This window comes from Fundulus heteroclitus, chromosome 16, assembly GCF_011125445.2.
Source record: "Fundulus heteroclitus isolate FHET01 chromosome 16, MU-UCD_Fhet_4.1, whole genome shotgun sequence".
Taxonomy (NCBI): domain Eukaryota; kingdom Metazoa; phylum Chordata; class Actinopteri; order Cyprinodontiformes; family Fundulidae; genus Fundulus; species Fundulus heteroclitus.
Window position 1 is genome coordinate 16,306,589 of NC_046376.1, and position 14,128 is coordinate 16,320,716.

Here is a 14,128-nt window from a genome sequence, read left to right on the forward strand (position 1 = left end):
GCCACCAGCCTGCTCAGTCATCACCTGCATGTTCTACTTGTCACCGGCCTGACCTGCTCACATCGCCTGTTCTGCCTCTCACCATCTCATTATTAACAATAAACATTTTTAAATGTAACACTTGTGGTCCAGCTGAATTATCAGGTTATTTCATTATCGGTTGTGCCTGACATGTTGTTTTGTCTACAGTAAAATATGAATTCATATTCTTTAGCTAGATTTGATCTTGATCTTAAAGTGTAACTCACTCGGATTTAAAAGCATGATCCTGCCTCCAGACAATTTTTTAAAAAAATCCACCAAAGTGGGCAGTGCCAAGAGACCGTAAGGGGCAGGGCTAAGTGTGGGCAGGTAGAGAGGAACGTGACATGCTGAAACATGGAGTGACCAGGGTGACGTTTGGGTTTCGCCACAAATCGCTCTGTTGAGGTGGAGGATTTTTCAACCCCTTATCAACGGAGTTTGAGGAAGGCTTTGTGGAGTCCACCTGGCCTGAGCTTTATCAGTTCAAATTGGTGGCTGAAGGCGCTGACCAGGCGATGCATGAAGCCAGCTCTGCCGAGGCAGTGCGGGACAGAATGGGGGCAGTTTCTGAGTGGTGGTGTGATGTTAGCACCATGGTTACTAACATGGGCTATAGTTCAAAGCAGTAAGGAATGCTAAATACTAGCGATCAACACTCGCTATGCTCGCAATTCCCAATCAGGGAGACAGATGAGTCACTGACATATTTTTATACCCAAATGTGGGACTTTTGAACCAATAGGAAAATTCAACTGCAATAGCTGCTGTTCAACCCTAAGAGGGCAGCACTAAGATGATTTTATGACAAATATTGCACAACTAAACAAGTTCACATACATTTTTATAAATGCGTATGAGTATACTGGATGATCTTATTCAGCTTTGAGGGAATGGCTTTATCTATTGATTGTCCCACATGTCAATGATGTGGCCACATGTGAACGCCAGAGTGTGTGCTCATTACTTGTTAGTTTCTGCTTGTTGGCTGCGCATGCGCACTTCTAGTGTTTATGTATCTGGATTGCTTCATTGTTAGCCCTTCATTGTAGCTCCGCTGCTCTCACCGTATATTTTGAAAATGCCTGAGAGTCGCGAGAAGCAAACTGTCTTCCAAGTTTATGAGAAGAAGAGGAAAGCCTCAGAAGAAAGAAATAAGACCTGTAACTAATAGTACAGGTGAACTCGATATTCAACCAAACAAAGTTACGACTTAAAAGGATTATTGAAGGGGATGAGTCGTGGCAGGTGAGGCAAGCAAGCAGAACCAGGCGGGGATGAGCCGGAAACCAGAAGATGCAGGTTGTGACAGACCAGAAAAGGCAATGTGGACCGGAGGACCATCAGAATGGGCAGAGCAAGCGGCTGGAACTCACGAGGGAAACAGGCAGACTTGTGCAGGATGCAGACACAGACAACTTTCATCAGAGAAGGGAACAGAAGAGTCCAGCTGGCTGACCACACAGGAACTGGTAGAGTCAAAGCACATCGCACGAGATTGTATGAGATGAGTCGTTCCGGCAGGGATGAGTTGGCTGAGGCAGGAATATGTAGATAGGTGAACAGGTGAGCCGAGTTGATTGTAATTTTAAAAATGTATATGTCAGTAGCTCACTCTGGTTGCATACATAGTTTTTTTTATGAAAGATTATTACATACTGCTGGCGTATTAGTTGTGATTTTGGTGTTTTATGCTTTGTTTTTGCTCAATTTGATAGTAAAGAAAAGCCTTGCTCAGCAGGGGTTAAAACAAGGAAGCTAACAGCTATTAGCATCTCCAGGCAAAACAATGAAGAATGTTCCAAGATCTAGTGGAAAAAAAAAAAAGATTCCGAGAGGGAAATCACTGGAATGTCACTGGGAATACAGTATGGCTGTTGGTGTTCACTGAAGCAGACGCTAAAGCTGCCGATTGCCCATATGTGACCGCAGAGTTTACTGACATGAGTAAATGTTCTGAAATGAGGCTCTTAAAGTTGCTGCTAGATCTGTTTATTTAATTAATAACAGTTGGTCCTCAGTCACGGCAAGCTGTCGCTTTACTGCGAGGCATTTTCCGAGCGTCAGACTCGGTCCGGCATTATTTAATTTTGATTTATTAATTAAGCAAACCAGCGTTATGATAGTTCTGTGATGCTATCGCTAGATGTCACCACGTCTGTTTATATTTGCTAATCGTACACGGTGCTGGGACTATTTTAATCCACAAAACATCAGGAAGGAGGCTTGGTGTACATAAGCTTATTTTATCATGATCAAACGATTTTTTGGCTTTTTTTTTTTAAAGCATATATGGCTATATACCTTTGAAGTAAGTATTCATATTTGTGATGTGATTTTCCACTACACATTCAACATGATATCAATGCCTTTAAACCCATTAATCTTTTTTGATTTCATTGTAAATTAAAGTTTTTTTTTCATATTTTAACTTAATTTATGTATTTACAGAATTAGAGAACTTAAATATTTTTCTGTTGTTCATGTCACTCTGGCATTTCCTCATTTGCGTTTCCTGTTATGCACCTTTCAATCTTGTTTAATATTTAACAATGTTATTGTTTTATACTTAGCTTAGTGTTTTTGTTGGTTGTTTGCATGCTTGTTTATTCTTTCAGCTTCTGGAAAAGCAGGTTTGGGTGGATGAAAGCTGAATGGACTCTGCACTGGAGTTTTGAACAATTTTAGCTTTTTTTAAAATAGTTTCTTTCAGAGTACAATGTAGACATTCTTTGATTTACTTTAACCGTTGTTCCCACTGCATTCAAGCATCAGGAGTCTCCTAAGGTGAGACTGTCAAAATTACCCACTCACACTCAAACTGCCTTCACCCCTTTTCTTTTATTATTGTACACAGGGGCTGTTAAATAGAGTTGTACCTCACTTAAACACCCTGCCCAAGAGCTACAGGAGTCGTAAAGGACCAAGCGGACAAAAAGGCAATGAAGGACCAAGGGATCTCTTTAAGATTACTAAAAGTGTGTATCTGTGTGCATGTGTGAACCATACAGTGCTGTGGATAATAACTCCTTTTATTCACCAGTGGCCCTGAATGTCTGGGAAGCCACTGCAAATCCTCCTTTTTGCAGACAAAGCAAAACGCCACCGGGAGAGAAATGAGTTTTATTCTAAAGCTTTGTCTCATTCAACAGATTACATCCCTCTCCATTTTAGGTGACTGCACACAGCTTGGTTTTCTGGGTGGCGCTGACAATATGTGGTGGCTGCCTCCTAAATTTAAACCCAAACTGGCAGTGAAGCGCTGTGGCTTTGGCAATTTACTCCAACACTGAGTTAGTACTTGGTGTTACTGTGCTGCTCGAACCAAGGTGGTTCTATGTGAAATATATAATTTTATCCATTCAACCCTTAAACTGTCAAATAAGACGTACTATGCTCCGACACAATACGTTATTTGCAAAACATTTAATCCCCCCTATTTTTACTTTGTTCTTTTCTGGATGCATATTGCTTGGAGCTATAACTAATTGAGATTTTAAGGGCCTTTTTTAATACTAGTAATTCATTAATCAATATAAATGTACAGTTTTGTTACTCCCTGTCGTTAAGAAACAGTTAGGGAAAATAAAAATCTTAAACACACTTGCATTCCCTCTAGCTTCCAATAATTTTTTTTATTAGCAAACACTAGTGTAGTGGGACTCTGACATGTGGGTCTGATCTCATGTACAACAATTTCAATAAAGATGTGAATATGTTTAAGCGACTACTGCAGAAAATGAATGGTTTTCCCATCCATCTTCTCATGAAAAAGCAGCCATTTCATCACATGCATGGACCTGTAGTCTTTTTTTGTAACAAAAAAGCTTTTTTGACGTTTATTCTGCATAGCATCTGTCAGGTAAGTGGTCAGGTGACCTACCATACTTATTTTCTCTCTGCAATCCTGGTTGTGTCTCAAGTACTTTTGTAACACCATCTTGTTTCTAAATCTGCTCTTACAGCTTTGAGTGTTACTAGACCAAACTGCATGCTTCTTCCTACCCATCGGCAGTTCTCTACCACGTTTTGGTCTAGCCAGCACGCTACACGGGCACATCTACCCTACTGTCCGTACATCTCACTTCTCTATTAACAGGAATAACATTGTCCACCAGTTGAGAAGCTATATTCTGCTCTATAAAGTTTTCAGCAGCCAACATATCAAGAAAAACCTCAACAGAGAATCATTTGTGTCTCAGCTGAAGCACTACCTTAGGCAAAAAAACTTGAAGGATCGATGGAATTAGTGGGGCAAAGGTAGGAGCCTCGTCATACATGTCCAAACCATCTCAGTCTGCTCTCTCTGGCTTTATCTCCAAAACATCTAACATGAGCTGCCCCTCTGGTGTACTCCATGCTGATCTTATTAATCCTCCTCACTTGGAAAGAGACTCTCAACCTCTTCATCTCTGCTGCTTCCAGTTCTGTCTCCCTTCTCTTCTTCTGTGTCACTGTCTCTAAACCAGACAACAAACACTAGTCTCACCGGCGTCTTGTACAACTTTCCTTTCATTCTCGCTGATGTGATTTTCTTACCCAATACACCTGCCACTTTTCTCCACCCATTCCAACCTGCTTGGATACATTTCTCCACTTCTTTTCCACCCTGGCCATTGCTCTGGACTGTTGAATCAACCTACATAAAAATTGCCTACTTAAAATCCTCCACCTTTTTAATCTCTGCTCCAGGTAACCTTCACTTGGGTGCCTTTCATTCACACACACGTATTTTGTCTTGCTAGGACTCACCTTCATTCCTCTCCTTTCCAGGGTAAACCTCCATCTCTCTAGATGTTACCCCACTAGTTCACTGCTTTCCCCATAAATCACAACATCATCTGCAGACATCATACTCTATGGAAATTCCTCTCTAACCTCACTTGTTTACCTTTCCAGCACCACAGCAAACAGGAAGTAGCTCAGAGCCTACCCTTGATGCAGTCCCATTTCCACCTTGAACTTCTTGTAACTCCTTCAGCACACCTCACCACTATCCTGCACCCCCCCTCAAATTCTTCTCTGCTATTCTAGACCTCCTCATACAATACCACAGCTCCTCTCTTGGCACCCTGTCATATGCGGTCTCTAGATCTATAAAACCACAATGCAGCTACCTCTGACCAACTCTGTACTTCTCAGTCAACATTCTCAAAGCGAATATTGTATCTGTAGTACTTTTTCTTTGCATGGAACCATACTGCTGCTCACAGATGCTCACTTCTGACCCTGGTCTAGCTTCCACTACTCTTTACCATAACTTCATTGTATGACTCATCAACTTTATTGCTCTTTAGTTGCCACAACTCTGCATATCTTCCTTGCTTTTGAAAATTGATACCAGCACACTTCTCATCCTTTCCTCTAAGATCTCATTGAACAGTCAAGTCAAGAGGTCTACTACCGTCTCTCCTAGACACTAACATACCTCCGCAGGTATGTAATCAGGAACAACTGTCTTTCCACTCTTCATCCTTTTCAGTGCCTTCCTTACTTTTTTCTTATTAAACTTTGCTACTTCCTGATCTGCAGTGGTCAATTCTTCTGCTCTTTGTTCTCTCTCATTTTCCTCATTCATCAAGTCGTAAAGTAATCCTTCCATTCTTCTATCACACTTGTTGAACCTGTCAGAATATTTCCATCTCAATCCTTAATTATCCTAACCTGCTGAACACCCATATCTGTGTCTCTGCCTCATCAACCTGTACAAATCATTCTGTCCATCTTTACTGTCCAACCTATCATACAAGTATGCCCTTTGTTTGGCCATGGCTACCTCTACCTTCATTTTATGCTACAACTCTCTGTATTCCTGGTTACTTTTGGCAGTCCCACTCTTTCTTAGCTGATCTGTTTTTTCCAAACACTCTCCTGCACTTCCTCATTCCACCATAAAGCCTCCTTGTCAACTTTTCTTCCAGAGGACAGTACTCTTCTGTCTTCCTGATAGTTAGGGATGGGTACCTTTCGCAGTTGTCCCAATACCTGGTACCCAGTGGCGGCTGGTGCTAAAAAAACTGAGGGGGGGCGCACACAAACAAACAAATGAAAAACAAACAAAGCAAATCTTAAAAAATAGCACTATTTGAACATGAATTTTGCCCTCCTTTCCTTCTGCCCAGCAAATTTCTCAATTATATTCTTGTTAAAGTCAGTCATCTCTGTGACTAGTCTTTTCTCCATTGACAACATGGCCAATGCATTCAGCCTGTCCTGAGTCATTGAGTTTCTCAGAAAAGTCTTGATTCTTTTCAGAGTTGAAAAGCACCTTTCAGCTTCTGCTGTGGTCATGGGTGTGGTGATGAGGATCTTCAAGAGCGTGACAGTTTCTGAAAAGACTTCTTCTAGATTGTTTTCCTGATTTTAATAACATTTGCTGCCATTTTTTAAGGCTGTGTTATGAAATGTGTTACAGCATTTTTGTGGGACAAGATTATACAAAATTCAGTAACCAAATGTTTTATTCCCCATTACCAATAAACTTCAGTACAACTTAAATAATAAAATGTCTTGCTGACAAACATTACATCAACATACCTACACAGCATAGACACAACTAAAGGTATTTCTAACTACAAAGCACATCTTCCTAATATATTAAATAACATTACAATAAACCAGTGTAACAGTGATTTTCCACAACAACTCATCTCTGCAGCAATCCTTTCATGGTCTTCTACACTGAGTGTCCGGCGCTTTTTCACTGACTGACTATTACCTACACTGCTTTATCCAACCATGGAGTGGAGAGATCACTTGCCTGCTGCTGAATTTGTAAATTAAGACGATCCGGTCCAAGCTCCTTTATCCTGTTTTTTTTCTTTAAGTGAACGCTTTGTAAAAGCATTTTTTTGTAAAGACAAAACAGAATTTTCTCTCATTTTGAAACTACTCAACTTTGCAAGCATAACCGTGAATCAACCTAACGAACTGCAGCTGAGCTGAGTCGAATCGGGGATTGTCCAATCACACAATGTTTTTTAAAAAATTAGCCAGTACTGACACTCTACCAGTAATGACGCAACAGAATAGGTGTGTCCGGGACGCAGAGCAGTGCGCCCCTATGCAAAAGCCTAGATAACCAATTAAAAGTCAGCCTCAGATCACGTGCTTGCCCAAGTTGCGGCGCCTACATTCACTCCCATTAGACCGGCGCCCTGCACATAGGAAAGGAGGAAGTGTGCACAATGTGAGCAATTAAATAGAATTATGTATTTACTATTTTAATAAATTCTAACATGTCTATTGGACACACAGTATGAATAAATACATTTCTAAGTACTTTGCAGTTCAGAAATCATTTATTATCTAAACGATTTAAAGGGGGCGGCGCCCGAGCGCCCCCTACTGGCCAGCCGCCACTGCTGGTACCTGTGAATCGATACTTTTGTGTTTTTATGTGGAAATAAATGTTTGATAATAAAATTTCTTTAAATCTTTCAATTAAACATATTTATTTCTCAATATATGAACTTGTCTGGATCTACAAATGAACCCAATAATTTTTTCAATGAATTTTATTACATTGCCTGAAACCACACTGCATTGAACAAATTTTTACCAAAATAACATTTATCAGAGGCTCACACAGTGAACGATACTAATAAGGGCTCTCAGCTTTATTTGAATCAAATTCAGGGAATGATGCTTGTGCAACAGTTTTAGAGAAAAAAAACTATATTAAAACCATTATATTTTATCCTGCTGTGTATTTTGGGTCCGGATACATTTGCAGTGTAGAAACAAGGAGGCTCTCCTGTCCTATACCAAACTAGCCCATAACTTCTTCATCACTTATGTTCCAACATATCAGTTGAAATCTCCACCAATCACCACTCTCTCACCTCTGGAGATATTCTGCATCACTTCATCTAACTCTCTCCAGAATTTCTCCCTCTCCCCTAACTCACACCCCACCTGTGGGGCATAACCACTAATGTTGAACATCAGTCCTTCACATTTTCGCCTCATACTTATCACACAATTTGACAGCCTTTTAACCTCTAGAACATTCCTGACAAACTCCCCCCTTCGGATAACTCAGACACCACTTATCTTCCCATCCACACCATGTTAGAACAGCTTGAACCCAGCTCCTAAGCTTTAAGCCTCACTACCTTTCTATTTGGTCTCCTTAACACACAAAATGTCCACCTTCCTCTTGTGCATCATGTCATTCAACTCTCTAGATTTTTCCTGTCGTAGTCCCAACATTAAAAGTCCCCACTTTCAGTCCTAGACTCTTACCTCTTTTCTTTCTGTCTATAAACAGGTTATCTTCCTCTTTTCTGACCAACAGTTGCCCACTTTCCACCAGTACTCTATGGGTGACTGTGACATTGCCCTGAAGGGGTGTTGGGGGTGGGGCGGCAACAGCTGAAGGAAAACTTCACGTTTTCCTTCTATAGATGATACATTTGGCCTTGTCTTTTATAACATTCTCTCTCTCGTATATTCACATGTTATTGGCTGACATTTTACTGCAACAAAGAGATGCACCAATCCAATACCTGGATCAGATATCGGCTCCAATATTGCCTATTTAGCTCGATCAGATATTGGATGATTGATGCTGATCCAGCATTGTGATCCAGTCATTTCTTTTTTTATTAACGTCATACAGTTACGCCGATCTAGTCACTTCTATTCTATGTTTGCAATGGCGGTTACACGGAGCACACACAGCAGCTAGTGATGAGCAAACACAGCAACATGAAGCGAGTGCCAGACTGAGCCAAGTCTGCCATTTGGAAACATTTTAAACTTGATACACCAACAAGTCTGACTGCAACATCCAGCATCTGTAATGTGTAAGTTGCGAGAGGGTGATAAGGTTGGTAAATTCAAAACCACAAACCTAAATAAGCACCTCCAAAAGCAAAACAAAAAGTTTATTTCAAGCCTGATAACTTCCCAAACATGGCAAGGTATACGGTTTATTCATTGAACACTAGTATCGGATCGGTATTGGGTATCGGCCGATACGCTTAGCCCAGGTATCAGTATTGGATTGGATCGGAAAAAAAACTCAATTTGTGCATCTCTACAAGTAACTATGTGCTCTTACATTCTGTATACCCCCCAGCCCATCATGCTTAGATGATTGTTCACACTGAGCCTGGTTCCTCTGCAGGTTTATTTCTGTCAAAGGGGAGTTTTCCTTTCCACTGTTACTATGTATGCTTGGTTTGAGGGATTGCTGAAAAGTCAGCGACACAATGCAAGTCACTGTCCACTGTCTCTATGCTCATTCAGGAGCATAGAGACAGTGGACAGTGGTAGTGGGAGTGAGAGACAGTGGGAGTGAATGCCCAAGTAAATGACTTGATTCCATCTACTGGGTTTCCTTTGAAAGAAAACTGTTTAACCAATTTGTTTGTATGATTTGATAAAATTGACTTGACGTGTTGCGAATTGATCTATAAATAAACTTAACTGACTGAATCTTGTGTAAACCTGACTAACATTACATGGTTGAAAATAAACAACATGGCTTCAAAGGAATTACTCACAGCACACTGGCAGATGCATTTAGACAAGAGTTCTGACTGAAACTAATGCAGTCTGGAAAAAGCCAGGATATTGCACTTACTCTGCAGTTCACCATTGCTAAACATTTGAAATTTCCTTTGTAGAGACTATCGGCAACAATGTTTTGAGCACTAGTTTGTAGTCATCATGAAAAAGCAAGAAAAACAAACCATTAGATCCCTAAAATAAATAGAATAAAATACTTCGTATAGGGAAATGTTTCTTTCTGTCATTGCACCAGAAGCTTTGGGAATAGGGACTTTTTAATTAGAGGGATTTTGCTAAACATTTGAATTAATCTTTTTAAATGCATCTGGAAGGTAACTATCTCGTACTATTTAACAGTTTTTCCTCACCTTTTCTTTGCTGACTTGCACCTTCTTTCATTTCTCTCTTTTACAACTCCCTCGGGCATTTGTACACCTCAGTATCTATTAACAACGTCTGACATGCACCTCTGGTATCTGCTATATGCAGGGAGCAATAGACCCTTTTGGAAACGGCTCCTTTACTATGTTCATTTCTGTCGTCTGCAGCCTTAATGGCATGAGTCATTCTGTGGACAAATATGCATCCTGCTGAACAAACCTTCAGGCAGCAGAGCTTTGCCAGCTCCGGGTTATCTAAATCCTTCATTTTGTTGTTTTTTTTCTTATGAAGTGTTCACCTGTTATTTGCTCACATTATGCAAACGAAAAGGATGGAAGCAGAATTTTATTTTAAGCTTTGAACCACTGTGATGGCTCGTTCATGAAACACAGGTGATTTATGCATTTTCTGCGTGACCCCATTGTTACATGCAGCCCTTTCAGTGTATCAGGGTCAGTTATTCAATCTGAGCTCGCTCAAGTTAGAAAGTCCATTTAAAGCGTCGATGAAAAAGCCGTGACATGACCCCCCCATTTTTTTTTTTTACTCACATTAGAAATAAAAGTAGCAGTTATAAGTTAGCAAAGATGTTGTTTAAGATGCTGCAGCATTATTCTACATAGTCCTGTATTACAGAGTTTCTTTTTAATCTGTTGTCCTTTTCTGATCTTGTGTTATGCAGTGAGGAGAAATGATTAAATGTCTCTCTTGCTTTAACACAAACAGCTGAAAAGCACCCGAACAGCAACACCTCAGACTGAGACAAATGACTATAATCTATGAGTGATTGGACTCGAGGCTGCCTTTCTCTACACTGTCTTACATCCCCTCCCCAACAAACATCTCCTTTTCTTTTCTTATTGCCTCCTTCCACGCCAAATTGAAATTCAAATGAGCCGCAGTGGTGCTGAGGCAAACTATATTAGTCTGCCATATCATGTCGTAGTCACTTCAAAAACAAACATAACACAGGATGAGATAAAATGGAAACTTAACATTACAGTTATGAGTTTCATGAGGCTCCTGTTTAAACATTTATAGGTGTAATTTGCTTTATTGTCTTTAAATTCCCTGTTGAAACCACCGCTAATTCCAGTACAAATGGCTTTAGTGAAATTCTGGGAGCTGATTTAAATCTAACAATTAAACCCACTGTAATTGTGTGTACCGAGGTATGGATTTGTGTCTTAAACAACATGTATCACAGATTTTTATTGTTATTAATATAGCCTTACTCACTGGTCAAAATGAAGAAACTTTCTGTATTTAGAGTAAAATATGTTTTACCTTTTTAAATTATTCCAGCTTCTGCTTGTCTGTTGGTTTGTTCTCCCCATAATCTGTGTGTGTGTTTCAAAATTCTTGCTTAACAAGCAGCCTTATATGAGCAAAAAAGTGGGCTGAAACCTGAAAAGAGGCCATGTTAATCACAGAGTCTAAAATTAGAAATGTAAGATTGCACTGGCACACTTAAGATGGAATATTCAATTGTTATGGGAGTGGTGTGGTGAAGTGCAGCTTTTATCACTGCCTAAAAAAACCTGTACTAAATAAATTACTGTTGAAAAGAAATGAACAAAACTTATCAAAGGTGTTTCTGTTGCCATCTTGGCCTTAAATGTATTCAGATGTGACCCTAAATTTGGAGGAACAATACAAGTTTATGGCCAGAATATTCCACTTTATTGTTAATCAGATTAAAAAGCCTTTCTCATAGCTTACATTATCCCCCATGCAACTGTTTTCAAGTTTGTAGCTTGGGATAGGTATATTCATTTCCAAAACTAAATTGGCAAATATCTAAAGGTGTGGGGGAACAAATGAGCACAGGGCAGCCAAGAACACAGCTGAAAGTTGCTGAAGAGAGATGACGTTGTATCAAGAATGCTTAACTTGAAAATCACTGCATAATATAAGGGTCCACCCTATACAAACGTGATGATAGCAAAATTTCCAGCTCAAATTTGAGTTTGTAACATGACGACTGTCTTATATACCCCATTCAGTTGTAGCCGATGACTGTTCATGCTGAGCCTGGTTCTGCGGGAGGGTTCTTCCTGTTAAAGAGGAATTTTCCTCCCCACTGGCACTACATGCAGGCTTGGTATGAGGGATTGCTGCTAAGTCAACAACAATGCAGGTGACTGCCCACTGTGGCTCTATGCTCTTTCAGGAAGAGTGAATGCTGCTAGTCAATGACTCAATGCAATCTGCTGGGTTTCCTTAGATAGAAAACTTTTTAACCGATCTCTCTGCAAGATTTGATTGAATTGACTTTGTTACATGGCTTGAGATGACATGTGTTGTTAATTGGCGCAATGTAAATAAAATGGAATTAAATGGTGGTTGATTTAGTGTGGAGGAAGTCTGTAGAAATGTCTGAGAGCAGTAGCTTGGAGACCAAATCAGTAATATTATGGAGGAATCTGAAACTGCACTGTGGTGAACTCAACCTCTGTGTAATTCAGAAAAGTGGGAAATGACCAATTGTAGCAAAAAAACAACAACATGTAGTTCAAAATGGTAATATACAGTACTTGCAGCTTTCAGATTGATGTTATTTATTCTCTGGACTGGTTCTGACCACCATTGTTATGCCAATGTGCACAGGCACAAATCTTCATCTTCATCCAACAACTGTGCCACGAAGCCATGACGTGATTGTGCAAGTCTTACTTCTCTTCCCATTATTAGTCTGTGTTATACTTGTGTTTAAAAACCTTTCGACACCTATCCAGGAGTCTTCGTCAATGCGGTACCGCGCGCGAGCTATTTTTAGAAACACAACGTCACAATGACGTCACATCACGTGGTACGCAGTGGGGCAAACTCCTGAAACCCGCCGCTGCTTTGCTTTAAAAGAGACATGCGTTAGCCTAGGTTTTACTCGGTAAACGACTGCTTTTTCCAAATCTAAGACCATGGTTTTTAAACATTGTTGTTATGGAACGTGCAACAGCGACTCGAGGTACGCTGATCGGCCACATATGAAGGATGTTTTCTTCAAGACTGCCAAGGAGAAATGTGTGCGCTGGGACCGGGGCGGTCGGCCTACACAACAGTTCAACCCGGAAAAAGTTACCAAATTCAAGTACATATGTAGCAAGCATTTTGTCGGAGGAAAGGGCACAACCGAAGAACCCAATTCCAGCGACATCAAGTCAAGGTAAGAGTATTTTGGTGGCCGACATGTTAATAAAGTAGCGCCTGCTACCATGACAGCATATAGGCTATCATGGTAGCAGGCGCTAACTTGATAGCCTGCTACCAGGCTTACTCAAAAACATTTCAAATGAGACAAACATTAAACATATACCCATTCCTGGACGGTGATTGCAAACAACAACAAAAAAAACGGCCGACGCTGCCATGACCGCCGCGCAGGAAAAAAAAACAAAGCTTACCGTTCATCATCTCGGCCAGTTTTCCAGTCTTTTTAAGCCATCGAACCTCAAGCCATCGTTTGAGCTGAAGGTTGGGGTGTTGTTTGACAGTGCGACCAGTAAACCGTGTGCCTGGGACATCCTCTTGCAAAAGTTTAACGGCTGTAAAGTCGGTCATATCTGTTATCCGTGCGTTCTCTCCTGTATGCGTTCTCTCCTGTATGCCCTACCTAAGCGGCAAAAGGGGCGTTGCTCTTGAGACGGTGACGTCACGTGCGCGGTACCGCATTCTGGCGGCACGCAAGTGAGCAACCTTTAGTTGGAGCGCTGCTGTTTTTAAGCTTATGGAGGCACATCCTCATAGACGCATGACAACTCAGATGCAAATCAACGACCCACCCTTCACTGTCCTGGGTCGTCAGAGGCTATTGCTTGGTGTGAGTTGACTACTTGGTCACCTGAATCACGATGAGACTGTTTATGTAATCTTTTCGGAATGAGTTTGAGGATTTGAGTTGTATATAAAGGCTGGTTTATGCTTGGTGCACATACATTCAGCATTGAAATGAGACGTGTAGACACATCTGCGTTTCTTTACTCTAGAGGGCAGCGTGGTGCTCCTTTACCAAGCGTATACACCCCACTACATGTAGAAGTCCAAAACACAGTTTTTTTCCAATATTATAAGGTTTTTTACTTTTTTCCAAGAGTGACGGGGATTCCTGTGCAGGAATTGTTAACAATTTGTCGATCACGGTGATCTTCATAGGCCAAATCATAAAGATGGCTATATTTTCAAACCTCAGCCAGAAGGAGCTCTTGCT